Below are 27,205 nucleotides of genomic sequence, written 5' to 3'. Positions count from 1 at the left end.
CGTCATTGTGCCCGACGCCTGCCCCCTAGGCCTGAGTCGATGTAGTAGTAGTAGAACATAATATGATTGAATTCATGCTGCAATTTGAGAGGGAGAAGCATAACTGACATGTATGCGTATCACGATGGAATAAAGGGAATTACAGAGGCATGAGAGAGGAGCCAGGTAGATTGGAGGAGGATACTGGTGGGGATGACGGCAGAACAGAGGTGGCTGAATCTTCTGGGTATAGTTCATAAGGCACAGGATAGACATGTCCCACAGAGGAAGTAGTTCTCAAATGTCAGGGGTAAGCAAACATGGCTGACAAAGGAAGTTAAGGACTGCACAAAGGCCAAGGAAATGGCATATAAGGCAGCAAAAATGAATGGGAAGTTGGATGATTGGGAAGTTTTTAAAATTGAACAAAAGGCAACTAAAAGAGCTATAAGAAGGGAAAAGATAAAATATGAGGGCAGTCTAGCCAACAATATAAAGCAGGATACCAAAAATTTTCTCAGTTATATAAAGAGTGAAAGGGAGGTGACAATTTATATTGGACCACTGGAAAATGATGCTGGTGAGGTAGTAGTGGAGGACAAAGAAATGGCAGAAGAACTTAATAGGTATTTTACATCTGTCTTCACCATTGAAGACACTAGCAATGTGCTAGAGGCTCGTGAGTGTCAGGGAGCAGGAGTGAGTGCCACTACTTTTACAAAGGAAAAAGTGCTGGGCAAACTCAAAGGTCTTAAGATGGCTGAGTCACTTAGGCCAGATGGACCTACATCTCAGAGTCCTGAGTGAAGATGCTGAAGAAATAACGGATTCTGTAAAATCTGTTAGAGTTCTTTGCCTGACAAATCTGTTAGAATTCTTTGAGGAAGAAAACAAGCAGGGCGGACATAGGAAAGGCAATGTATATATTTTACTTGGATTTTCAGAAAGCGTTTGATAAGGTGCCACACATGAGGCTGCTTAACAAAATAAAATCCAATGGTATTACAGGAAAGATACTTCCACAGATAGCGGAATAGCAGACAGGCAGGAGGCAGTGAGTGGGAATAAAAGAGGCCTTTTCTGTTTGGCTGCCATTGACTAGCGTTGCTCCTCAGGGATCAGTATTGGGATCACTGCTTTTCACATGGTTTGTTAATGATTCAGGTAATGAAATTGATGGCATTGTGGCAAAGCTTGCAGAAGATGCAAAGACAGGTGGAGGGGTAGGTAATGCTGAGGAAGCAATGCGATTGCAGCTGGACTTAGACAAATTGGAAGAATGGGCAAAAAAGTGGCAAATGGAACACAGTATTGGAAATGTATGACAATGCATTTTGGTAAAAGGAATAATAGTGCGGATTATTATCGAAATGGGGAGGAGGTTCAAACATCAGAGGTGCAGAGGGACTCAAGGAGTCCTCATGCAAGAGTTCCAGAAGGTTCATTTAGATTAGATTAGATTATGAGGACACTCAGCCCTTGTTTATTGTCATTTAGAAATGCATACTTGCATTAAGAAATGATGCAATGTTCCTCCAGAGTGATATCACAAAAAAACAGGACAAACCAAAGGCTAACACTGACAAGACCACGTAATTATAACGTATAGTTACAGCAGTGCAAAGCAATACCATAATTTGATAAAGAACAGACCATGGGAACGGTAAAAAAGAGTCTCAAAGTTCCGATCGACTCCCGATAGTCCCCGATAGCAGGCGGCAGAAGGGAGAAACTCTCTCTGCCATAAACCTCCAGGCACCGACAACTGTTGATGCATTGGAAGCACCCGACCCCAGCCGACTCTGAGTTCGTCTGAAAACTTCGGGCCTCCAACCAGCCCTTCGACACCGAGCACCGAGCACCATCTCTGCCGAGCGCTTCAACCCCGTCCCAGCCACCGAACAACAAGCAAAGCTAAGGATTCGAGGCCTTCCCCTCTGGAGATCCTGGATCACACAGTAACAGTGGCAGCGAAAAAGGCATTTCAGAAGTTTCTCCAGATGTTCCTCCGTTCTCTCACGTCTGTCTCCATCAAATCAGGATTGTGCACAGCATCCTACTTGACAGATTATAGATATCATTCACCGGAGTGTCTGCACAAGCTGCATCACGCCACCATCTTCTCCTCCTCCTCCACATTTACAGGTTGAGTCTGTGGTAAAGAAGGCAAATGCTATGTTAGCATTTATTTCAAATGGTTGTGTCCTGGTAAACCTCTTCTACAACATCTCCAAGGGCTTGATATCTTTCCTGTATGGGATGATCAGAACTGTATGCAATACATTAGACGTAGCCTAAACAGCAATATAATTGCAGTATAAAACTGCAATGTTGGCATTTATATCAAGGGGAATATGATATAAAAGCAAGGTGATAACGCTGAGGTTTTATAAGACACTAGTCAAGCTGCACTTGGAGTATTGTCAACAGTTTTGGGTCCCATATCTCAGAAAGATGTATTGTCATTGCAGAGAGTCCAGAGGACCTTCACAAGGATGATTCTCGGAATGAAGTGGTTAACATATGAGAAGTGTTTGGCAGCTTTGTGCCTGTACACACTGGAATTTAGAAGAATGCGGGGAATCTCATTGAAACCTACCGAATGTTGAAAGGACTAGATAGAGTGGATGTGGAGAGGATGTTTCCTCTGGTGGGGGTATCCAGAACTAGAGGGCACAGCCTCAAAATTGAGGGGTGACCCTTTGGAACAGTGATAAGGAAAAATATATTTAGCCAGAGAGTAATGAAACTGTGGAATGCTCTTCATAGACTGTGGTGGAGGCCAATCTGTGGGTATATTTAAAGTGGAAGTTGATAGTTTGCTGACTGGTCAGGGCATCAATGGATATGGCGAGAAGGTAGATGTATAGGGTTGAATGGGGTCCAGGAGCAGCCATGAAAGAATGGCAGAGCAGTTTTGATGGGCTGATTAGCCTAATTCTGCTCCTACATCTTATGGTCTTATGCTCTTATGGAAATGGACCAGTAAATTTGAGGGCAGGATGGAATTTGGAGGCAAACTGTTCCGCACGGATGCAGGAAGCTGAAGCAATGCAGTTATTGATGTGGCATAGGAAAAGTGCAGGACAGCCACCAGTGTAGGCCTAGAAAATAGACTGTTCCGTGTAGCTGATAAACAGGCAGGCATAGCTGGGACTATGTGAGAGCCCATGGCTGCACCTTCTGTTTGAATGAAGTGGGTGGAGCCAAATAAGAAATTGTTAAGAGTGAGGACAAGATCTGCTAGATGAAGGGGAACTGGTTGGGTCTGGAGTCCAAAAGAAATGGAGAGCTTTGAGGCCTTTCTGATGGTGGATGGAGCTGTATAGAGATTGGGCATCCAAAGTAAAAATAAGATGATGGGGGCAGAGAACTTGAAATTATTGAAAAGATCCAGAGTACGTGGTGTCATGGATGTAGGTAGGAATCGACTGAACTAGTGGGGGATAAAACAGAGTCAAGGTATGCAGCTATGAGTTCATTGGGGGCAGAAACAAGCTGAAACAATGGGTCTACCTGGACAAATGGGTTTGTGGATCTTGGGTAGGAGGTAGAATGAGGAGGTGCAGGGTGTGGGAACTGTGAGGTTGGTGACAGGTGGATGAGAGTTCCCCAGAGTTAATATGTTTGGTGCTGGTGTGGGAGACAATGGCCTGGTGCTCCTTAGTGGGGTCCTGTTTGAGGGGTAAGTAAGAGGAGATGTCTGAGAGTTGTTGCTGGGCCTCAACAAGGTAGAAGTCAGTCTGCCAGGCTACTATAGCACCTGTCTTATCTGTGGGTTTTATAGTGAGGATAAGATTAGTGTGGAGGGAGTGGAAAGCAGAGTGTTTGGAAGGAGTGAGGTTGGAATTGGAGAGAGAAGTCAAGACAGTAGATGTCCCATCAGCAGTTGGCAATGAAGAATTCCAGAGCAGGCAAAAGACCAGAATAGGGTGTCCAGGAAGAGGAGGAGGGTTGAAGTTGGAAGAAGGGGTCATCGGTGCGGAGTGGGGTGTCCTTGCCAAAGGAATAGGCTTGGAGATGGATGAAGCAAAATGAGACCTCAGTATCATGGAGGGCACAGAATTCACTGAGGGCTGAGCACAGGGGGACAAAGGTGAGGCCCTTACATTCAGACAGAACATTCTGCCTCAGAGAAAGGAAGGTCGGAGGGGATGGTGAAGACCTGGCATGGATTAGAGCTTGGATCTCAGAGGGGAAGGGGTTTAGTAGTGTCTAAGGGGAATGGAGGTTTGGGTTGTTCAGGGATGGTGGGGTGAGAGAAAGATGGAGATTCCAAAGGCCCAGAGCCGGTAGTGGGAATGCAGAGTGTTGGTGGGACAATTGTTAAAAAAACAAAAACTAATTGAGAAATGGCCAGAATTCCCTTTGTTTATTTGAGACACTATGCTGCTTAATTGGGGCCGGAGACTGTTGCTGAACAGATTCTAACTAGCGACAGACACGTGATCTTGTGTGGCCATTAGACACTACCCTGTGCTTAGAGCAAACAATTTTTAAATAGCATCAGTTACATACATTAGTGTTCTAAAAGCAGAGCTTTTTGTCACCGATGATTGGTGAGAAATAAGCAGTAGGACAATTCAGATCTGTTTTGCTTACTGTGGTTTCAAGCATTCAGGCTTAGAGATGCCAGAAATAGCTGGGAGTGAAAATGAAATGATTTCACTACTTTAAACAGTTAGGAACTATGAAGAATTTGAAGGTTATTGACAATCGTCTTGAATGTTGCAATGAAAATGAAGATTTGCAGGATGCAATCGTCGATAGCATTGTATGATGGCAGACCATAATCTACACTAGATGAAGATTTTGCGAATTTACAGTCAATCAAAATAACAAGTATATTCAATGAGTTCATCAATAACTATTAGAAACTAATACACAGTTTTATAGTACTGTAGTGGTACTGATAGTGTTCTAATTTGTTCTGTATTTCATTTAGATACATACAGTAATTCGTTACCCAGTTAAATGGTAGTTTGTCTTTTTTATGTCTTTTTAACCATATAATTGTAATTCATAGTTTTTTTAAAGTATTGCACTGTACTTGTATTGCATCATCACAGATCCCCATCACCCAGGTCATGCTCTCTTCTTGCTGCTGCCATCAGGCAGAAGGTACATGAGCCTCAGGACTCGTACCACCAGGTTCAACAACAATTACTACCCCTCAATCAAGCTCATGAATAAAAGGGGAACTACACTCAACTTCTCTTGCCCCATCGTTGAAATGTTCCCACAACCCTTTCAATGACTCTTTACCTCATTATCTTGTGTTTGCATTATTTATTTGCATTTGCACAGGATGTTGTCTCTACACTCTGGTTGACCTTTCACTGATTCAGTTATTCTTACTCTTCTATATATTTGCCTCGTGTGCCCACAAGTAAATGAATGTCAGGGTTATATATGGTGATATATGTGTACTTTGTACTGTTGCTGCAAAACAACACATTTCATGGCATAAGCCAGTGATATTAAACCTGATTCTGATTCTGAATCTGCAAATTGACATCGTCAACACCTGAGGTCAGGATTTAACTCTGGCCATTGGAGTGGTGAGGCAGCAGGTTTACCAGCTGTAGCACTGTGCTGCCTTTCCTGCTAATGAAATGTGAAATCCTATTGCACAGCTCTATAAATCACAAGTCTTGCAGAAATGTGTTGTATTATTTTCTGACAGTAGAAAAGAATTAAATGCTAACTCTAATACAGCTTAATTACTCAAATGCTTAAAGCAGAAAATAAACATTCTCATTACTGGGCTTATTGAGCATATTCCAACCTAAATTACTGCTTTACTTAGTGATTTTCTACTTGGGTGGCAATGTTTAATGTTTGTAGATAGTTCCCATTGCAAACTGCGTATCAGAAGTAATAGTGGGCAATGTAAGCTTAAAAGCCAGAAAGCAATTTTCCACTGCTTATTCACCATAAGATACTTGTGTGTATAGAACTACTCCCTAAAACAGCCTGTGATTTTAGAAGTGCTGGATGAACTCTGTTGTGGAAGGCAACATCAATCATAGAACCTACAGAGCAGTACAGCACAGGGAAAGGCCCTTTCACCCACAAGGTTGTAACAAAATAGTAAAGCTAATGACAGTTAATCCTATCTGCCTGCACATGATCCATATCCTTCCATTCTCCGCAAATTCATGTGCCTAACTACGAGCTTTTTAAACCCATCTATTGTATGTTCTTCCACCACCATCAGATTCTAGCATCATATTCAAGATACTTACCCTCTCTTGTCAAAAATTCACTCTACTCATGTCTTTTGAAGTTTATTCCTCCCGTTTTACATGCATGCCTTCTATTATTAGACATTTCTGGGGAAAAGATACCAACTAGTTACTCTCAGTCTCATTCTCCTCTCCTCTCAGTCTCTGCTGTTTCAAACAGAATGACTCTAGTATGTTCAAACCCTCCTTCTACCACATGTCTTCTAATCCAGGCTTCATCCTGATAAACCCCCTCTGAACCCTTTGCACATTCTCCTTATAGTGGGGTGATCATAACTGAATGCATTACCCCGCAGTCTAACCGGAATTTTATGAAGCTGCAAAAGACTCTTGAACTCCGAGCCTCAGCTATTAAAGGTAAGCTTCCCATATGCCTTCTTATCTACCATGTGAACTAGTGTGGCCTTCTCTTTCCACAGATGCTACCTGCCCAGCTGAATTCTTCCAGCATTTCTGTGTTGATTTCAGAGTCTGACTTTACAGTTTTATTTGTTTTGTTTTCCAGCCAGCAAATTCTTTTGGTCCTGATAAAAATAAAGTACCTGGATAAAGTACAGCATCAGGGAACTTTTCAGGGAGCGTCTGTTTATTGAATAAGCAATTGCAGAGTTAAAGTGATTCACTAGAAGTAAAATACATAGCCCAGTTGAAAACTTCAGAAAGTCACTAACTTTTATAAAGATCTGATAGTTTGACTTCATTGGTGGCTCATTCTTCCCAATTTCATTTTTCTCTTTCATTCTTTTGAAAGATTAGTTAAAGGAGAATCTCGTAATGGTAAGAATTGGCATCAGAAACTTTTCAACACTTTGCACCCATTCTAGGGCAAGAAGTACTATCCCACGTACTCCCACTTCCCAGGACTTGGTGGATAACCCTGGATGTTAAGATACTTTATGTGGTTATCCAGACTCTTTTTTTTTCACATTTGATAAGGGTTTCTACATTTGTCAGCATTTTAGGCCATGAATTCTAGTTCCCTAATGCTTGCTTGGTGAAATAAATCACCCTTCTTTAATCTTTCCACTTATTGTTCAAAACACATGTTCATTGGTTACAAAACCAGACATTTGGAAACCTAAAAGCAAAGCACATTTACTATAAAAGAATGTATAAATTATACACCTTGAAATTTGTCTGCTTAAAGGCAGTCACAAAGCAAGAAGCTCAAATAGCTCAATTAAAGAAAAGACCAAAAAATCACTATGCAGAGCATGAGAGAAAGAATAAAAACACATTGTGCAAGCCAACTGCATCATGAGCCTGACTGAGTCCCAGATCTGCTCCTGGAGCAGGCGATGCAGGCCCAAGCTAGGCGTCAGTCTCCAGTTTACACACCAGCAGGGAGGAATGCACAGCAGCCGAATCTGTTCACAGTTCCGGAGAAAGGAGTGAACATTTGCGGGAGAGTGAGCGAAATCAGCACAACCCTTGCCTCTGTAACCGACATGCTTTTGTGCTTATGCTTAATAGGAAGTTGATGGTCATCATGAAGTCAGTGGGCTTGAGTCCGTTTCCATGCTATATATCTCTGTAAATCGCTGGGAATCTATGCTGCTGAAATGTAATACTCACAGCATGTTATAATAGTAATTGCGCATTGTGCACTGTGATATCAATAACAAAAATCACCAGATACTACTCCAGCAAAGAGTAATTGAATCCACCATGGTCTTTAATTTAACTTTCAACCAACATCTTTGAAATAATAAATTTCACCATTAATACACACTTTTCCTCTGGAACCTGGCTATTTTGTTTTCATTTGGCACGGCAGCTACAAATTCCAGGTTCCTTAGTGACTGGCAACTATTCTGAGACATTCTGAGTTTATGAAGGCAGCACCTTCTCAGGGGTTATAAGGGCCGAGTCAATTCCAATGTTATGCCTGCTGCACATGTTTACAGGTCTGGCGAAACCAATGAGAACATCAGGTGTGGGCAGACCTGGAAATACAAACAGATCATGACATCATTCTGCAGGGTCTGTTGAGCTGATGACCACAGCAGACCTCGACACCCCAATATTACCCTCTGTTACCCTCTCTAGTTCCTCCTGTATTACCTTAGTCCTTGGTTGACTTGCTTTGACAGTTGCTATTGTTATACAGAGCAGATTCAGCAGATGTTTTGAATTACAAATCCTTCAGGGACTGATATACCAAGTGTGGAAAGAGTTTGCCTTTGCATCAAAGTTTCTGCACTTTTCCTCTATTTCACAGTTCCTAGGCATGAATGTGTTAGTCAGGGTTCAACTTAAAGGACAGAAGCCACAAAGGGCAGAAAAGGAGAAAGGGAGACTGGCTGTAAATCAGAGGCCAGATCTGTCGCACTCCATGGTGCAGTATATTCTGAGGGATGTACTGAAGCATGGTGCAGCCTCTTAAAGTCTTTGTGGGGGTGTTTATGTGAAGGACCATAGTCTGGGTTTGTCATATTGGACATTGAGCTGCTGGGTCCTGTGTAACAGTTGCCTTTCAACCATTGGTGTATCAGGAAAGGAGGAAGATTGAGTGGTGTTGATGCATTGTGAAAAAATATGTTATTGGTTCATTAACTTAGAGGAAGACCGTCATTAATTATATTTCCTGTTTATATTATTATGAATAAAGGATATTTAAAACATTTTTTTAAACTATGCCCACGTAGGGTGATCAGAGCAGTTTCCCTGTTTGAAACTCAGTGAGAATATTCGATGGGATGTTTTCAAGTTCAGGAAAGCTGCATTGAAATCTATCACCTGAGACAATCTTGCAGCCCCACCTTCCTATTGTCTGCAAACTTATTTCAATTGCTGAGGTTTTCTTCCAGTGCAACTAGAAATACTTGCAAACATCTCACAGACAGCAGAAGCACACAGTTTTGCAAGGATTTTATTTATGGTGTAGGTTGTCACCGATGGCAATGCATTTCAAAGATATACCTTAACAAATAGAATGCTATTTGGGCATATTCAAACCCAAATGAATCATGCTGCTTACTGTGTCGTTAATTACATTCCTGGCAGCAATTATGATACCTTTCTTCAGTGGCAATTGGATATGTAATCTGAATCTAGCACATCAAGGTCAGCTAAGAGGTAGCTTCAGGGAAGCAAGGTATATCCATGGGCAATACACCTTGGTCCCACTGTGGCACCAGCAGTTTCACGGACAGCAGAGGTACAAAAATGCCACATCATCACGTCAACTCATCACTTGTGGATCGGGACAAGAAGGGCAGCATGAGAGCTAAATTCTGAAGGAAGGCAGTTTTCTTTAAAAAAAAACTTCTTTGAGTACAAGAAGGACGAGTCTGTGCAGGCGCGTGACATAGACAGGACAGCACAGAGAGCTTAAAAAGAAAGGGGACTTCCAACGAGTGTTCTTTGGATCGGGACAAGAAAGGCGGCATGAGAGCTAACTTCTGAAGGAAGGCAGTTTTTTTAAAAAACTTCTTCGAATACAAGAAGGACGAGACTGCGCAGGCACGTGACATAGAGAGGACAGCACGGAGAGTTTAAAAAGGAGACCATCCTATACAGCGGGCTGCGGTGGGAGCGGGCAGCGGAGTGAGTGATAGCAGAGTGTAGGGCTTTGGTTTAACGGGCTTAGGTGGTAACGGGAAGAGGCGAGAACGAGGCACCAACTCTCTTTTTCCCCTTAGTGAATTGGCCGGCACAGATAGAGGAATAGCAGAGCTCACACAGCTAACGGTACGAGCTAACGTTTTAAAAAGTTTGTGTGTTTGGCGAGGTAAGTGGGTGAGTAGACTTATTTTCCCTTTTTCATTCCTGCAGAATTAGATAGCATGCCTGCAGGGTTAGTGCTTTGTTCAGGGTGTCAGATGTGGGAATCCTGGGAGACCTCCAGCCTCCCTGATGGCCACATCTGCGCCAGGTGCACCGAGATGCAGCTCCTCAGAGACCATGTTAGGGATCTGGAGCTGCAGCTTGATGACCTACTGCTTATTAAGGAAAGTGAAGAGGTGATAGACAGGAGGGAGGTAGTCATCCCGAGGCTACAGGGGTCAGAAAACTGGGTGACTGTCAAAAGAGGGAAATAAAATGCCCGGATAGTGGAGAGCACTCCTGTGGCTGCCCCCCTCAGCAACAAGTATCTCATTTGGATGCCGTTGAGGGGGATGACCTGACAGGGGACAGCCACAGTGACCAGATCTCTGGCACTGAACTTGGTGCTGTTGTGCAGGAGGGAAGGAAGGAGAAGAGGAATATGGTAGTCATAGGGGATTCCATAGTCAGGGAAACATACAGGAGATTCTGTGAGCCTGATAGAGATACCTGCAAGGTGCACTGCATCCCAGGTGCCAGGGTACGGGATGTTTTGGGTCGGGTCCAGAATATTCTGAAGGGAGAGGGCGAGCAGCCAGCTGTCTTGGTACATGTTGGTACCAATGGCATAGATAGGAAAAGGGAGGAGGTCCTGAAGAGAAATTTCCAGGAATTAGGAAGGAAGCTGAGAAGCAGGACCTCCAGGATAGTAATCTCAGGATTGCTACCTGTGCCACGTGCTAGCGAGGGTAAGAATAGTAGGATCAGGCAGATGAATGCATGGCTGAGATACTGGTGCAGGAGGCAGTGCTTCAGGTTCTTGGATCATTGGGAACTCTTCTGGGGGGAGTATGACCTGTTCAAACAGGATGGGTTACACCTGAACTCGAATGGGACCAATATCCTGGCGGGAAGGTTTAATAAAGCTGCTAGGGAGGTTTTAAACTAATTTGGCAGGGGGATGGGGAACTGGAATGATAGAGCGAAGGAGGGGAAAACAGAAATAAATCTAAGATAGTGAGCAGTAAAGATGTCAGGAAGGACAGGCAGCTGATGGGGCAAATTTGCAGCCATTGGGATGAGTTGCAGTGCAATCAAAACAAAAAGTACCAAATACTGGACTTAAGGTGTTATACTTAAATACATGCAGCATAAAGAATAAGGTGGATGATCTTGTCCTACAGCTACAGATTGGCAGGTATGATATTGTGGCCTTCACTGAGGCATGGCTAAAGGATGCATGTTTCTGGGAGCTGAACATCCAAGGATACACGATGTATTGGAAGGATAGGAAGGTAGGCAGAGGGGGAGGCGTGGCTTTATTGGTAAGAAATGATATTAAATCATTAGAAAGAGTTGACATAGGATCAGAAGGTGCAGAATCTTTATGGGTTGAGCTAAGAAATCGCAGGGGTAAAAGGACCCTGGTGGCAGTTATATACAGGCCTCCTAACAGCTGCGGGGATGTGGACTACAAATTAAAACAGGAAATAGAAAAGGCTTGTCAGAAGGGCAGTGTTATGATAATGGTGGGGGATTTTAACATGAGAATGGACTGGGAAAATCAGGTCGGCACTGGATCTCAAGAGGGAGAATTTGTAGAATGTCTATGAGATGGCATTTTAGAACAGGTTGTTGTTGAGCCCACTAGGGGATCGGCTGTACTGGATTGGGTATTGTGTAATGAACCAGAGGTGATAGAAACATAGAAACATAGAAAATAGGTGCAGCAGTAGGCCATTTGGCCCTTCGAGCCTGCACCACCATTCAGTATGATCATGGCTGATCAACCAACTCAGAACCCAGTACCAGCCTTGCCTCCATACCCCCGATCCCTTTAGCCACAAGGGCCATATCTAACTCCCTCTTAAATATAGCCAATGAACTGGCCTCAACTGTTTCCTGTGGCAGAGAATTCCACAGATTCACCACTCTCTGTGTGAAGAAGTTTTTCCTCATCTTGGTCCTAAAAGAATCCCCTTAATCCTCAAACTGTGACCCCTCGTTCTGGACTTCCCCAACATCGGGAACAATCTTCCTGCATCTAGCCTGTCCGATCCCTTTCGGATTTTATACGTTTCAATAAGATCCCCCCTCAATCTTCTAAATTCCAATGAATATAAGCCTAGTCGATCCAGTCTTTCATCATATGAAAGTTCTGCCATCCCAGGAATCAATCTGGTGAACCTTCTTTGTACTCCCTTTATGGCAAGGATGTCTTTCCTCAGATTAGGGGACCAAAACTGCACACAATACTCCAGATGTGGTCTCACCAAGGCCTTGTACAACTGCAGTAGTACCTCCCTGCTCCAGTACTCGAATCCTCTTGCTATGAATGCCAGCATACCATTCACCTTTTTCACCGCCTGCTGTACCTGCATGCCCACTTTCAATGACTGGTGTATAATGACACCCAGGTCTCGCTGCACCTCCCCTTTTCCTAATTGGCCACCATTCAAATAATAATCTGTTTTCCTGTTTTTGCCACCAAAGTAGATAACCTCACATTTATCCACATTAAATTGCATCTGCCAAGAATTTATCCACTCACCTAACCTATCCAAGTCACCCTGCATCCTCTTAGCATCCTCCTCACAGCTAACACCGCCGCCCAACTTCGTGTCATCTGCAAACTTGGAGATGCTGCATTTAATTCCTTCATCTAAGTCATTAATTTATATTGTAAACAACTGGGGTCCCAGCACTGAGCCTTGCAGTACCCCACTAGTCACTGCTTGCCATTCTGAAAAGGTCCTCTGTATCTCTGCTGCTACCAGGGGGCCTATAGAATACCCCCAGTAGAGTAACTGCTCCCTTCCTGTTCCTGACTTCCACCCATATTGACTGAAAAAAGGATCCTGCTACATTACCCACCCTTTCTGTAGCTGTAATAGTATCCCTGACCAGTAATGCCACCCCTCCTCCCCTTTTTCCGCCCTCTCTATCTCTTTTAAAGCACTGAAATCCAGGAATATTGAGAATCCATTCCTGCCCTGGTGCCAGCCAAGTCTCTGTAATGGCCACTACATCATAATTCCATGTATGTATCCAAGCTCTCAGTTCATCATCTTTGTTCCTGATGCTTCTTGCATTGAGGTACACACATTTCAGCCCTTCTACCTTACTGTCTTAACACCGTTTATTTTGCTTCTCTTTCCTCAAAGCCTCTCTGTATGTTAGATCTGGCTTTACTCCTTGCACTTTTTTCACTGCTCTATCGCTCTGGATCCCATGCCCCTCGCAAATTAGTTTAAACCCTCCCGAACCATGCTAGCAAACCTACCTGCAAGGATATTGCTCCCCCTCGAGTTCAGGTGCAATCCATCCAATCTGTACAGGTCCCACCTTCCCCAGAAGAGATCCCAATGATCTAAAAATCTAAAACCCTGCTCCCTGCACCAACTCCTCAGCCACGCATTCAACTGCCATCTCCTCCAATTCTTACCATCTCTGTCACGTAGCACTGGCAGCAATCCTGAGAACGTCACCCTTGAGGTCCTGGTCTTCAGCCTTCTGCCTAATTCCCGAAACTCACACTTCAGGACCTCATCCCTCTTCCTGCCTATGTCGTTGGTCCCAACACGTATCACGACTTCTGGTTGCTTTCCCTCTCGTACCAGGATGTTGTGCACCCGGTCAGAGACATCCCGGACCCTGGCACCCGGAAGGCAACAAACCATGCGGGTATACTTCTCACTTCCACAAAACCTCCTGCCTGCTCCCCTGACTATAGAGTCTCCAATGACGACAGCTCTCCTCTTCTCCGTCCCACCCTTCTGCACCACAGGGTCAGACTCAGCGCCGGAGGCCCTGCCACCATGGCTCACACCTGGTCGGTCGTCCCCGCCAACAGTATCCAGGACGATAAACCTATTATTCAGGGGAATGGCTACAGGGGTGCTCTGCACTACCTGTCTGCTCACCTTCGCTTTCCCCCCTCTGACTGTCACCCAACGACCTGCTTCCGACAGCCTAGGTGTGACTACCTCCCTGTAGCTCTCATCTATGACTGCCTCATTCTCCCTTATGAGTCGAAGGTCATCCAGCTGCTGCTCCAGATTCCTTACACGGTCTTCCAGATCGCCCAGCCGTATGCACTTCTGGCAGATGTGGCTCTGCAGGAGAGGGGCGCTCCCCCAAGACTGCCACATCTCACATGAGAGGCACATCACCGTCTCAGGGGACATTGTAAAAACTAACTGCGAGCTAGCTTGTCCTCCGTCTCGTCGAAGCCTCTCGAGTCAAAGCCTCAAAGCTCCACTCCTTCACTGGCCCACTCAAGCATAATTTGTATGCTTCTTCTTTGGAATTGATACTATCCCTAATTTCCCTTGCCAGCACTACCTTCCCTGATTTATTCTTTTGCCAAACTGGGATGAACAATTGTTGTAGTTCATCCATGCGATCTTTAAATGCTTGCCATTGCATATCCACCGTCAACCCTCTAAGTGTCATTTGCCAGTCTATCTTAGCTAATTCATGTCTCATACCTTCAAAGTTACCCTTCTTTAAGTTCAGAACTTTGTTTCTGAATTAACTATGTCACTCTCCATCTTAATGAAGAATTCCACCATATTATCAAGGGGCCTCTCACGACAAGATTGCTAATTAACCCTTCCTCATTGCTCAATACTCAGTCTAGAATAGCTTGCTCTCTAGTTGGTTCCTCAACATGATTAGAGAGATTGAGGTGAAGTAACCCTTAGGAGGCAGTGATCATAACATGATTGAGTTCACTGTGAAATTTGAGAAAGAGAAGCCGAAATCCGATGTGTTGGTATTTTAGTGGAGTAAAGGGAATTACAGTGGCATGAGAGAGGAACTGGTCAAAGTTGACTGAAAAGGGAGACTAGCGGAAAGGACAGCAGAGCAGCAGTGGCTGGCATTTATTTGAGAAGTGAGGAAAGTGCAAGATAGATATATTCCACAAAAGAAGAAATTTTCAAATGGAAAAAGGATGCAACCGTGGCTGACAAGAGAAGTCAATGCCAAAGTTAAAGCAAAGGAGAGGGCATACAAGCAAGCAAAAATTAGTGGGAAGACGGAGGATTGGGAAGTTTTTAAAAGCTTACAAAAGGAAACTAAAAAGGTCATTAAGAGGGAAAAGATGAACTATGAAAGGAAGCTAGCAAATAATATCAAAGAGGACACTAAAAGCTTTTTCAAGTATATAAAGAGTAAAAGACACATGACAGTAGATATAGGACCGATAGAAAATGATGCTGGAGAAATTGTAATGGGAGATAAGGAGATGGCGGAGGAACTGAACGAGTATTTTGCATCAGTCTTCACTGAGGAAGACATCAGCAGTATACCGGACACTCAAGGGTGTCAGGGAAGGGAAGTGTGCTCAGTCACAATTGCGACAGAGAAAGTACTCAGGAAGCTGTATAGTCTAAAGGTAGATAAATCTCCTGGGTCAGATGGAATGCGCCCTTGTGTTCAAAAGGAGGTAGCTGTGGAGATTGTGGAGGCATTAGCAATGATCTTTCAAAAGTCTATAGATTCTGGCATGGTTCCGGAGGAGTGGAAGATTGCAAATGTTACCCGCTATTTAAGAAGGGGACAAGGAAGCAAAAAGGAAATTATAGACCTGTTAGCTTGACATCGGTGGTTGGGAAGTTGTTGGAGTCGATTGTCAAGGATGAGGTTACAGACTACCTGGAGGCATATGACAAGATAGGCAGAACTCAGCATGGTTTCCTTAAAGGAAAATCCTGCCTGACAAATCTATTGCAATTTTCTGAGGAAATTACAAATAGGCTAGACAAGGGAGATGCAGTGGATGTTGTGTATTTGGATTTTCAGAAGGCCTTTGACAAGGTGCCACACATGAGGCTGCTAAACAAGATAAGAGCCCATGGAATTACGGGAATGTGACATATGTGGATAGAGAATTGGTTGATTGGCGGGAAACAGAGAGTGGAAATAAAGGGATCCCATTCTGGTTGGCTGCCGGTTACCAGTGGTGTACCACAGGGGTCCGTGTTGGGGCCGATTCTTTTTACGTTGTACATCAATGTTTTGGATTATGGAATAGATAGCTTTGTGACTAAGTTTGCTGATGATACAAAGATAGGTGGAGGGGCTGGTAGTGCTGAGGAATCAGAGAGTCTACAGAGAGTCTTGGCTAGATTGATAGATAGGTAGATAGATAGATAGATAGATATACTTTATTAATCCCGAGGGAAATTTGGTTTCATTACATCCGCACCAACCAAGAATAGAGCGTAAATATAGCCGTACAAAAACCCCCAACAATCAAGCAACAAAATGCAAACTATGCCAGATGGAAAATAAGTCCAGGACCAGTCTATTGGCTCACGGTGTCTGACCCTCTACGGGAGGAGCTGCACGTTCGATGGCCACAAGCAGGAACGACCTCCCATGCCGCCAAGTTTTGTATCACGGTGGAATGTGGCCGAAGTCCAAAGTAAAAAATTCAATATCCAGTCTGCAAACACGTTCCTCGATCGTAATATGCCCCGGATTGCACCATCTGTTGTTAACCAGATCAGTAAGCAACCAACTCCTTTACGCTTACTGCTCTCAGTGCACTTCCGGTCAGCCGGAACGGTATTATCCACCGACCTCCTCTTCTCCAAAAGTCTCTGTTGTCTCGACCCGGTCCTCTTTCCTTGGCTTTGTGATCCCCCTCTGCTTCCTCTGTGTGTTTTCCTCCAGATTTCAGCACGGGTGTCCACCACTCTGCTCGCTAAACCAGTCGGCATTTGCTGGTCATGGAATGCACAATGCGACCTTGCTTCTGTCCCATGTGTTGGGATGTAACCATTTCCAGCGCTAAAAAAAACCAAGTAAAACTCTCTCTACCAGCATGTTAGAGAGGGTGCAGCTTCGACGTGTTACCGTGAGAAAAAAATACAAAAAAATAACGTAATTTAAAAAGTAAGAAGAAGAATGTAAGAATAGATCTGAACGGCTGTACCAGGCTGCATGCACGACCGGTGCATGCGCACATATTGGGAGAATGGGCAAAGAAGTGGCAAATGAAATACAATGTTGGAAAGTATATGGTTATGCACTTTGGTAGAAGAAATAAACAAGCAGACTATTATTTAAATAGGGAGAGAGTTTAAAGTTCTGAGATGCAATGGGGCTTGGGAGTCTTCGTGCAGGATACTCTTAAGGTTAACCTTCAGGTTGAGTCGGTGGTGAAGAAGGCGAATGCAACGTTGGCATTCATTTCTAGAGGAATAAAGTATAGGAGCAGGGATGTGATGTTGAGGCTCTATAAGGCACTGGTGAGACCTCACTTGGAGTACTGTGTGCAGTTTTGGGCTTCTTATTTAAGATTTGATGTGTTGACGTTGGAGAGGGTTCAGAGAAGATTTGCTAGAGTAATTCTGGAATGAGAGGGTTAACATATGAGGAATATTTGACTGCATTTGGACTGTACTCCTTGGAGTTTAGAAGAATGAAGGGGGACCTCATAGAGACATTTCAAATGTTGCAAGGCATGGACAGAGTGGTTGTTTCCCATGGTGGTGGAATCTAGTATGAGAGGACATGACCTAAGGATTGAAGGGCACCCATTCAGAACAGAGATGTGAAGAAATTATTTAGCCAGAGGGTGGTGAACCTGTGGAATTTGTTGCCACGGGCGGCAGTGGAGGTCAAGTCATTAGGTGTATTTAAGGCAGAGATTGATAGGTTTCTGAGTAGCCAGGGCATCAAAGGTTATGGTGAGAAGGTGGGGGAGTGGGACTAAATGGGAGAATGGATCAGCTCATGATAAAATGGTGGAGCAGACTCGATGGGCTGAATGGCTGACTTCTGCTCCTCTGTCTTACGGTCTTATGGACTGAAGCAAATTCCAGAGATTCATCACTCTCTGCGAGGAGAACTTCTTACACACTTCAGTTTTAAGCAGCATTTAAGAATTTTACATAGTTTAAACTGATTTCATCCCAAGGCTTTAAACTGTGTGTACTCTCCAAAATGCAGGCAATCCCTCAGTCACAACAGGGTTTCATTCCTGAGAGCAGCTTGTGACAGATCAGGACAGTGATAACAGGAGAGCAAGCGGGCACGGGGACAGTGACCACCAGACTCAGTGAGTGATCAAGTGAGTCTGTTTAATGCATCCAGATCCGTTGGGATACATCCAACCCTTAATTGCGTGGAGAGTTAGGGTGAGAAGGCACATGGAAGTGCTCCCTTCCCAGTTGGAAGAAGATCCCTGTATCTCCATAACAACCAGCAAATGCATCCCTATCAAACGCTCAGATTATCCCTAACGCTTGTTTTTATATATGGATCATCCATAAATAGGCTATTTTTAACCTGGTGAGGACATATACTCAGTTCTTGAAGCTGTGCATTGAGTATTAACTGTAAATATTAATCCCCTTAACTGAGAGATGTAAAACAAGACATATTCTATTATATCTTTATCCACAGTGCTTTAAATATTTGAATATTTTTTGGTTGACAGGTAAAGGTTAAAAGCATTCTACTGTAATCTGCAATCTTTAAAAGACCATTGTTCTTGCTACTGTTTGTAATGTGAGTGGATGTATTTGAAAATTATTTTCCTTTGATTTCCAAGGGAACTCAAAGAGCAGTATTGCTGATATTCAGAAACTATTTATAATTCACAAAGGGAAAGTAATTCACTTGAAACCAGTCCAGATGTGACCCAGTACTGTAAATAATTTGGAATCTCTTTTGATTTATCAAGAATACATTTTGTCCACCGACAGAACCTATTTGTTCAAAGATCTTTGGTCTAAAAGCAAGAGTGCTGCAGATGTACTCTTGCAAATTGCAAGAAAAAAAGAAGACAAATTATGGAAAAATACAACCACAAGATCAAATGCCAGAGGGGTGCTTGCATATAACTCCAACAGGGGATGCAGATGTTCGTTATTAGTAATCAAAGCCACGCTTTCAATACAAAAATTAACTCTGACAGTTAACATGACACTGATCACAAGATGCAAGTTTTAACATGACTTCTAAAATATTAAGGCAAGTAAATTAAAAAAAATGCTGGAAATGGATGTGATTACAAGAGCTTGATACCTTATTTATTTTGTATTAGCTTGGTTTTTAAATTCAAATGGATGGTTCCTATTACTCTTCCAGTAATGTCATGGTCATTGCAAAGGAATCACCAGGTATATCTTTGAACATGCTTGCACACCTGTACTGCATAAGTCGATTCCGGCCTGTAAGGAATAGAAATATATGCTAGACAACTAAACGAAAGGTGAAAATGTGAAAAATACACATTAGACGGAGCAAAATATTGGAACAAATAGTAGGTTACCATCTTTTTCTCTGAAGTCCATCATTTACCTTGTTTCCAATTGTGAGCTCAGATATATAACCATTAGTTGTAGAATACAGCTTCTGGTGCTACTTGGACACGTCTTCAGTGATGAACCCGGGGTCATAGGGTGTTTCGGGTCTTTAGTCATCAGACAACCTCGACTGGGCAACCCAACCATAGTTTGCTTCTGTTTCTAATTTGTTTTTGAGTATGGGAATCTCTCTGTTGGCTTCACTGTTCATTAATATTTCTTATTTCTTAAAAACATAAGATCTGAAGGATTACAGAAACTGACCTGGTTTTCTTTGCCTTTTACAGAAATGTGGAGAAGAGAGACCATGGAGTCATACAGCACAGGAGCAGGCCTGCCGAGTCCATGCTGACTATTTAGCATCCATTTACACTAATCCTACGTCATCCATTTTGTTCTTCCTTCATTCGCACCAACTCCTTCCTGTCCATTAGGGTTAATCAGCCTAAATAGACCTTCCTGCCTTCGGGATATGGGAGGAAATCAATGTGGCCTCAGGGAAAGCATGCAAACCCCACACGTGCTGCATCAGAGACCAGAACTGCACCTGGTTTGCTGTTGCTATGAGGCAGTTTATCTACTCACTGACCCAGCGTACTATCTGAAATGTTTGGGGATGAGCTGACAAAAATAAATGATTCTGTGACAGGTTTCAGGTTACATTTATGCCCTGTTTAACTAGTAAAATTTGGAGCAGTTTGTGGCAACCAGGGCACTTACACCCAATCATAGTCTGAGGTAATGAGGTGTTTGTTTGACAACATAAACAAGGCAATTTGTTCTTGTGTCAGGGAGTGAGGAGAGATGAATATGCCTCTAAGTGTAACTTTGACTGAAACACTTTTCTTTGTGTTCTTTTCCCGTCAGTCGTCAGGAAGCTGGTTAAATAATATGTCTCTGAAAATATATTCTGAAATATTGTCAATGAAAAATTAGCTACCTATGTTAAAAGCATCTCACCAAACTGCGAGGACAAACTCGAAAGGTCAGAGAAAATACCATAAAGTAGTATAGTAAAATTATGTTAATCCAGCATCTCCTGCCTCTTGGTTTGCACTTGGAGGTTCTCCAGACTATTCTTTGTGGCATGGTGTCAAGGTAATAACCTTTCCTTCACAATTAGATACACAAATGAGCTAGTCATTGACTTCAGAGAGTGGGGCAAAGACACAAAAGCTTGTAAACACCCAGCATCAGGCTCAATGACAGCTTCTATCACGCTGTTATAAGTCTATTGATATTTTGTATTGTTACGTCAACGTTTTATTTTACCCCATAAGTGTCATTTTAGGCGCCTGTATGAGGCGGGTGGATGATGTCATTAACAAAACGTGGAGAGGTTGCTGGAACATTGGGACAGTGGACTGCGAGCTACCAGCAGGACAGCGAGCTGAGTGGAGTTAGTTGAAGAGTTCGCTACACAGTGGGTGAGTCTAATACTTCTCTGTGTCCAGAATAATGTGATAATTAGTGGCACACAGTGCATATTGGATGCGTGACTGTCACTTTGTAGGGTCCGTACTTAGATTTCTGGAGTATCCTGTGGCGATCACTTTTTGTTAATTTTTACATGGATTCGAGTGTGTTAAGTGGCGACCACTTGACTGTCACCTTGTGATATCCCTACGGGGATTTTGGAACTTAGGCGTCACTTTGTTATCCCTGCGTGGACTCTAGTATTTCAGTGACGACAACTCGACTTCTGGAATTTTCTGTGACTGTCACCTTATGTCATCTTAAGGTGGATTTATGAGCTCTCCCTCACAGACACCTGTACCTGTTCCCGTGGATTTCTGGAACCTTCTGGATTGCTATCCGAGGACTTTGTTTGAGTAAGACCTAGGAAGAACTGTTCCTAGACCTCCGCAGTTTGTGAGCACTGTTAATTTTTGTTCAGGGGAGTAACTTGTTTAATCGTCTGTATTTGAGCAGATACTGAAAATATAGTTGTTTAACATTAAAAACTGAGTCTGTGGTCTATTGCTGCTGGCACATAACATAAAGTGAGGGCTCGTCCAGGATCTGAACCCGGGACCTCTCGCGCCCCAAGAGAGAATCATACCCCTGGACCAACTCTTTGTCTCACAGTCTACTTCATCATGGCTCTTCCACTTTATTGCCTACCTGTACTGCCCTTGCTCTGTAACTATAATGCAAAATTCTGCATTCTGTATTGCTTTTTCCTTGGGCTACCTCAATGTTGTTATCTTTCGAAACAATCAGTATGGAGGGCGCACAGAACTAATTTTATCTCTGGATGTAACAACTCTAAATCAACTACTGATCCTCTATTCCCCACTCTGACCTTTTGCTTTTTCTGCCCTGCCTATTACTTCTCCTATTGTCCACTCTCCTCTTCTATCAAATTCTTTCTTCTCCAGCCCTTGAACTTTCCCATACATCTGGCTTCACCTATCACCTTCCAGCTGGCTTCCTTTCCCTCCCCTCACCTCTTAATTCGGACAAGAGCCCACAAACCCCTCCCCCCACCTTCCATGTCAGTCCTGAAGAAGGGTCTCAGCCCAGAGTGTCAGCTGTTTACTTTTTTTCCATTGATGCTACCTGAACTGCTGAGTTCCCCCAGCACTTGTGTGCATACAGTTTAAGGTCACTTTTAATATATATATATAAAAAGGCTATTACAGTATCATTCAGTACTCCCAGCAAATTTGCAGGAAACAGATCCAGGTAACTTTTTATGGGATAGCAACCAAAAGAACCTGAAGCTTAAAGGGAGCATGCGAACAGAAGCACTGGTGAGGAATGGGGAGCACAGCAACAGGATGTAAGTGAGTAGATAGGAAACGTGGGAAGTGGAGCTGGGGCAAGTAGAAAGCAGAAACATCAGCTGGTGAGTCAGACGCTGATCCATTTGGATTTTTGAATGGTCTATTGAAAATTTACTGTACTGTTATATTATTTTCATTGTTATGAGAATTGTATCCTATTTAAGAACATTGCAAGTCCTTCCCTGGATACAGCAGGGCTCTGTTCCGACGAAACAATCTGCAGATTGGAAATACGGCCTTGAACTGAGTTCCCACATTGCAGAAAATACAAGCAGCCCAAAATAGCTGGTAATCCACTCCACTGATCTCCCAATCATATGTACGGGTTATATATATACAGTAAGTCAGGAGTTCATAAGCTGCTGAGGACTGTATGCAGTGCTGTGATGGTGTGCAGTTGCGGTGGTGTAGTGTGAAAACTGGTGCCACAATATCTCCATTTTACTGAGCAACAATGTGGGTATATGCGAATTCAGTTTCTAATACAGGATCCGAATCACTGGTGTTCACAGAAAGAATATTACAGCACTACATGGTGTGGGACTGAATGATTTGTTTCTACCCTATATGACTATATAAGTCTATAGTTTTGCATATGAGACCACATGTACATTGACAGCTTCAGAATAAAGGATCATTTGGTGCAAAAGGTGTAGCAAAATCAAAATCCCATTTAGAAATAAGGTAACAGCACATAGAGGAACTGTGCATCATCCCAATATGGTGTTTGAAAACTTAGATCTATTATCTGGTTTCTTCACATATTTTCTTCTTCCAACTCTATTTATTTATTTCGGCCCTTGTGCTGCCCAGCAATTCCCCAATTTCATCTGAGCCTAATCACGGGACAACTTACAATGACCAGTTAACCTACCAACCAGTACATCCTTGGACTGTGGGAGGAATCAGGAGTACCCGGAGGAGACCCATGTGGTCAGGAGGAGAGTGCACAAACCCTTTACAGGCAGCCGTAGGAATTGATCTTGGCTCGACTACACTGTAATGCATTGTGCCAGACCTATTCAAATTACAGAACTCCAACTCCATGATTTCAGCATATTTTTCTTTTTATTATTTTGGAAGTTACGTATTTTTAAGTTACAGGTAGGAGGGATGGGTTGAAATCTGTCTTTTGATTTATGCACAAAGTGATCCTTTTAAATGAGTGGTGGATTAAGTTTTTCTCACAACTAAATCATTGTTCAGTCTCTGCAAGGAAAATTGGAAGGCGGATGAAGCCTCTGAAGTTGTTAGCACCTCCTGCTTATTCTGTTCCCTCTGGCAGAAATAAACTACAATCCCTAATGCCCTGAATAATGTGGTGGGATTCTCCCTACAAGTGTGTATGTCACTGTGTGTCACTATAAAATCAGAGTAATTGCAGACTTAAATATCATAAGTCAGTGTATGTAATCAGGACACATGCTGGAGCCTCTAAAGTTATCATCTTGCCAAGTTCTCCTTATGTATCAAATTCCTTGTGTTACTTTTTCTGATGAATTCAAGCGCGCAACTCAAATTTAAAATTCAGGCATTAAATGTTACATGAACGCAAAGTTCTGGAATGCCGAACAGGCTGATCAATATCGGTAAAACAAATAATGTCAGTTAGATTTGGCTTTGAACAAAAGCTACCATGCATTTTTAATCTTTACTGATTAAATACAAGATTTCCAACTTTTACGTGCCTGTGTTACAATGCAGAATACGTTATTCAGGGAGTATTAGAAAGGGTATGTTTAGTGACCACATTCATCCTGTGTCTGAGATGAGGTTTCCACTTCTTATAATCTTTAAAATGCACTAGTGCGTTTCAAATGTTCCAGCGGAAACATGATAATCAAAAGTTTGTGAGATCAGCAGTAAAATATGTTTTTAAAATTGTTTTGAACTGGCTTACTTACATACAATACATCTGTTATAGAGTGCGCGGCTTGCATTGCATCATCTACATTCCTGAAATAGAAGATAGCAGAACACAAGATGGTAACAATTTCAAAAGATTACATCAATGCTTCCACAGTACAAGTATACTTTTGCCACTGTAATTATATTGTTTGCACAATTAGTCATGGCCTTAATACACACATTGCGATATTAATCAGAAAATATTTAACAGGTAACCGTAGTCCTTTGCCACTGTTCTCTCCAAGTAAGGTAAATCATCTGGTTTTTTTAGGCTCTAGATGGGTATAATGCTGAATGGGTGTTGGTCAACACAGATTTGGTCTGTTGTCTTATTTCCGTGTAGATAGATGAAGCACTTAACTGCAAATCTTAACCTCAAATAGTCTAACTATTTGAGATGTTGCCTGTAAACAACTAGTTTTGAGATGCAATACAAATATAATCACTTAATTTCTCCTCTGGAATCCTGAATTCATTTAGGATTTTGTTGTAGAAGAAATGATAACCCATGTATAAGTGATGCTCAGTTCTATTGATTTAAAAGAAACTACTTAAGCTGATTGGGATGATTTCCAGTATAGTTACGATCTTTGTAATTATCAGCTGTGACTTAGTATATTGTTAACTTGCTTTTATATACTCAAATGCTTGAGCATAAAAATCTAAGCTGAGACTGTAGACCAGTAGTAAGGAGATGCTGCACAGCTGGAGATGTTGAGACTTTAAATCAAGCTCTTTTCTGCTCTAAGAATAGTTCCACCAACTCTTCAGAACATTGGTGGCATCCAGAATATCACAATCCACCTGATTAATATCCCACTTAGCAGTCTAAGCCATAGACAGAGTGGTTACAATATGTTTTATTTATAAAATGCACTGGAGTTACTTGTCTAATGTTACCCTGAAAGCATTTCACAAAGCTCGTAACCTCTACTATCAAGTGGGGCAAGGAAGGCTAGTGCAGGCAGGGCCTTCAGGATGCATACCATCCTGCCTTAGAAATCTATCACCATACCTTCATCATCTTCGGGTCTAAATCTTGGTACTCAGCCTCAACAGAACCATGAGCCTACATTCAGAGAAGTACTGCAATATACAAGAAGGTCTTTCACCAAGACCTTTTCAAGGACAGTTAGAGGTGGGAATTAAACACTGACCTAGCCATAACTTCCATATCCTGAAGCACTGAGATCTGTTACTTTGTTCATCATGGACATCATGGACAGCAGTATATTCATGAGTAACTCATCACCTGCAGTTAATTAATACACAGTGTAATGACTAATTCTTCAAAAATATTTTAGTCACACCTAAGTAGTTACTCTCAGGGATCATAAACTTTACCATGAAATTGCCTTTCAAAACTAAGATGTATATTTCCTCTGTTCCTTAAATAAAAGTGGATTTTTTAAAAAATCAAATAAAGTAACATAGATCTGAATACAGCAAACATTATTTCTAAAACAAAATCAGGTGAAAATACTTGCCCAAGATTAAGGCATTAATTTCTAAAAGGTTTTTGAAAATGTGAATTGGTTCTTAAATTTTCCAAACATTATGGTCCAGCATGACGAGGGGAGTGGTAAGACCCCAAAAATTTTATAATTTTTCCCTCAATGTCAGCAAAACAAAAGAGATGATCATTTCAGTACATGTGACAGTAATAATGTGACTTAGCTGCAACATTGAATCCTGTCATCTGCAGAAATTCTCTAATGAATCAGCAATTGTTGGGTGTATAAAGGGAGGACGGGGGGGGATGAATACAGGGCCCTGGTGAAGGTCTTTGTCAGACAGTGCAAGCTGAATTATAGTAACAAACTAAGACAACTACTCTGCTCCAAGGAGCGCTATATGCGAACATTCTTATCTTCAGCCATTAGGCTCTATAATAATTCAACCTATGGCCGGGGAGGTGATGACCCCCTACTGTTAGACTGTTTGAGGTACTTATTTTCTATTCTTCCTTACTTTTTTATGTATATTTGTGTATCTGTGCACTTATAATGCTACTGTGACATTGTAATTTACTTTGGGATCAATAGAGTATCGACCTGTCTATCTATCTATCTAATCAACCAATTACCAATTACTCATTGCCAATTCTGTCTATTACTCTGCTTCATTACAGTACTCCGCAATTTTACTATATAAAGCAATCTTTTTTGCAGGAGAACTTTCTGGATGTTTTATTGTTTTTTATGGACTTTCAGTAACAAATGTGTTTTATTTTTTATGAAACTTCTGATCTCACAGCAAATGTATACTAATTCTACATAATCTCGTTAACTCTCATTCACTAATATCACCAAATATTTCAGCATTAAGCAATTTTCACAAAGATTTAACTTGGGGCAACGCTCAGTGGATAAAAACAATAAGTTCCTTAAAGGGGAACTGTTGTTACGATATCAAACAAGAGAAAATCTGCATATTCTAGAAATCCAAGCAACACACACAAAATGCTGGAAGAACTCAGCAAGCCAGACAGCACTGATGGAAAAGAATGCTGTCAACGTTTTGGGCCGGGACCTTTAATCAGTTATCATGAAGGGTCTCAACCCAAAATACTGACTGTACTCTTTTCCATAGATACTGCCTGGCCTTCTGAGTTCCTCCAACATTTTGTGTCTGTTGTTACAATATTATCATTCTTGGGTCAGTACAGAGAGAATTATTAAGTACAGTTTCAATTCCAGTAAATGACTTTATACAGAATGACTGTTGAAAGAGCAGATAGCAACTTCAGTATAAACGGTTGCGATTCGAGGGGAAGTAAACTGGTTCAGGAAATATTTGTAAATGTTGATAGTAAAACAGGATCTAACTACTTCATACATGTAGTAATGGCAAAGAGGGGGGAATATGATTTGATAAATGACAATTTTGACAAAGCTCTTCCTAACTGTAAAACAATTTCACAAGGTACCCCAAACCACACTGTTATCACCTTCAAACAATGACAGAATCCCGCTTAATTCTCTGCCTTCTCTGAATTTTAGTGTATGGCACGATAGGAAAGTGTAACCACGTGCCTATCAGTTCTTGCAAATATGTCGTGGTTTGTGGTTTAATTTTCAACATACTTCTTATAGTCAGGCTAAGGAAGTTAGTCCCAAAGTTCTGTTACAACTGCAGTTATGTTTATGTTGGTGATTCAGTAATTCATTCACACAAATTGTACCCA

The 27,205-nt window shown here is 42.2% G+C and overlaps 1 long non-coding RNA gene across 2 annotated transcripts in view; it reads right to left on the bottom strand.

Annotated features, from left to right (window-relative positions):
- Positions 1–919: 919 nt before the first annotated feature.
- The window catches only part of LOC134346196 (uncharacterized), a 45,831-nt gene continuing 19,545 nt past the window's right edge, over positions 920–27,205 (bottom strand). The window contains exons 3-5 of one of the 2 annotated variants that reach the window (XR_010017857.1): positions 24,015–24,066; positions 19,041–19,186; positions 922–2,131 (exon numbers count right to left, since the gene is read on the bottom strand). This is a non-coding gene — a long non-coding RNA (uncharacterized LOC134346196). Of the gene's footprint in view, positions 2,132–19,040; positions 19,187–24,014; positions 24,067–27,205 lie in introns of both variants that reach the window. The other variant, XR_010017858.1, reaches the window with a different exon arrangement.

The sequence above is a fragment of the Mobula hypostoma genome, chromosome 5 (assembly GCF_963921235.1).
Source record: "Mobula hypostoma chromosome 5, sMobHyp1.1, whole genome shotgun sequence".
In the NCBI taxonomy this organism is placed as follows: domain Eukaryota; kingdom Metazoa; phylum Chordata; class Chondrichthyes; order Myliobatiformes; family Myliobatidae; genus Mobula; species Mobula hypostoma.
This window is presented reverse-complemented; position numbering and strand designations above follow the sequence as displayed.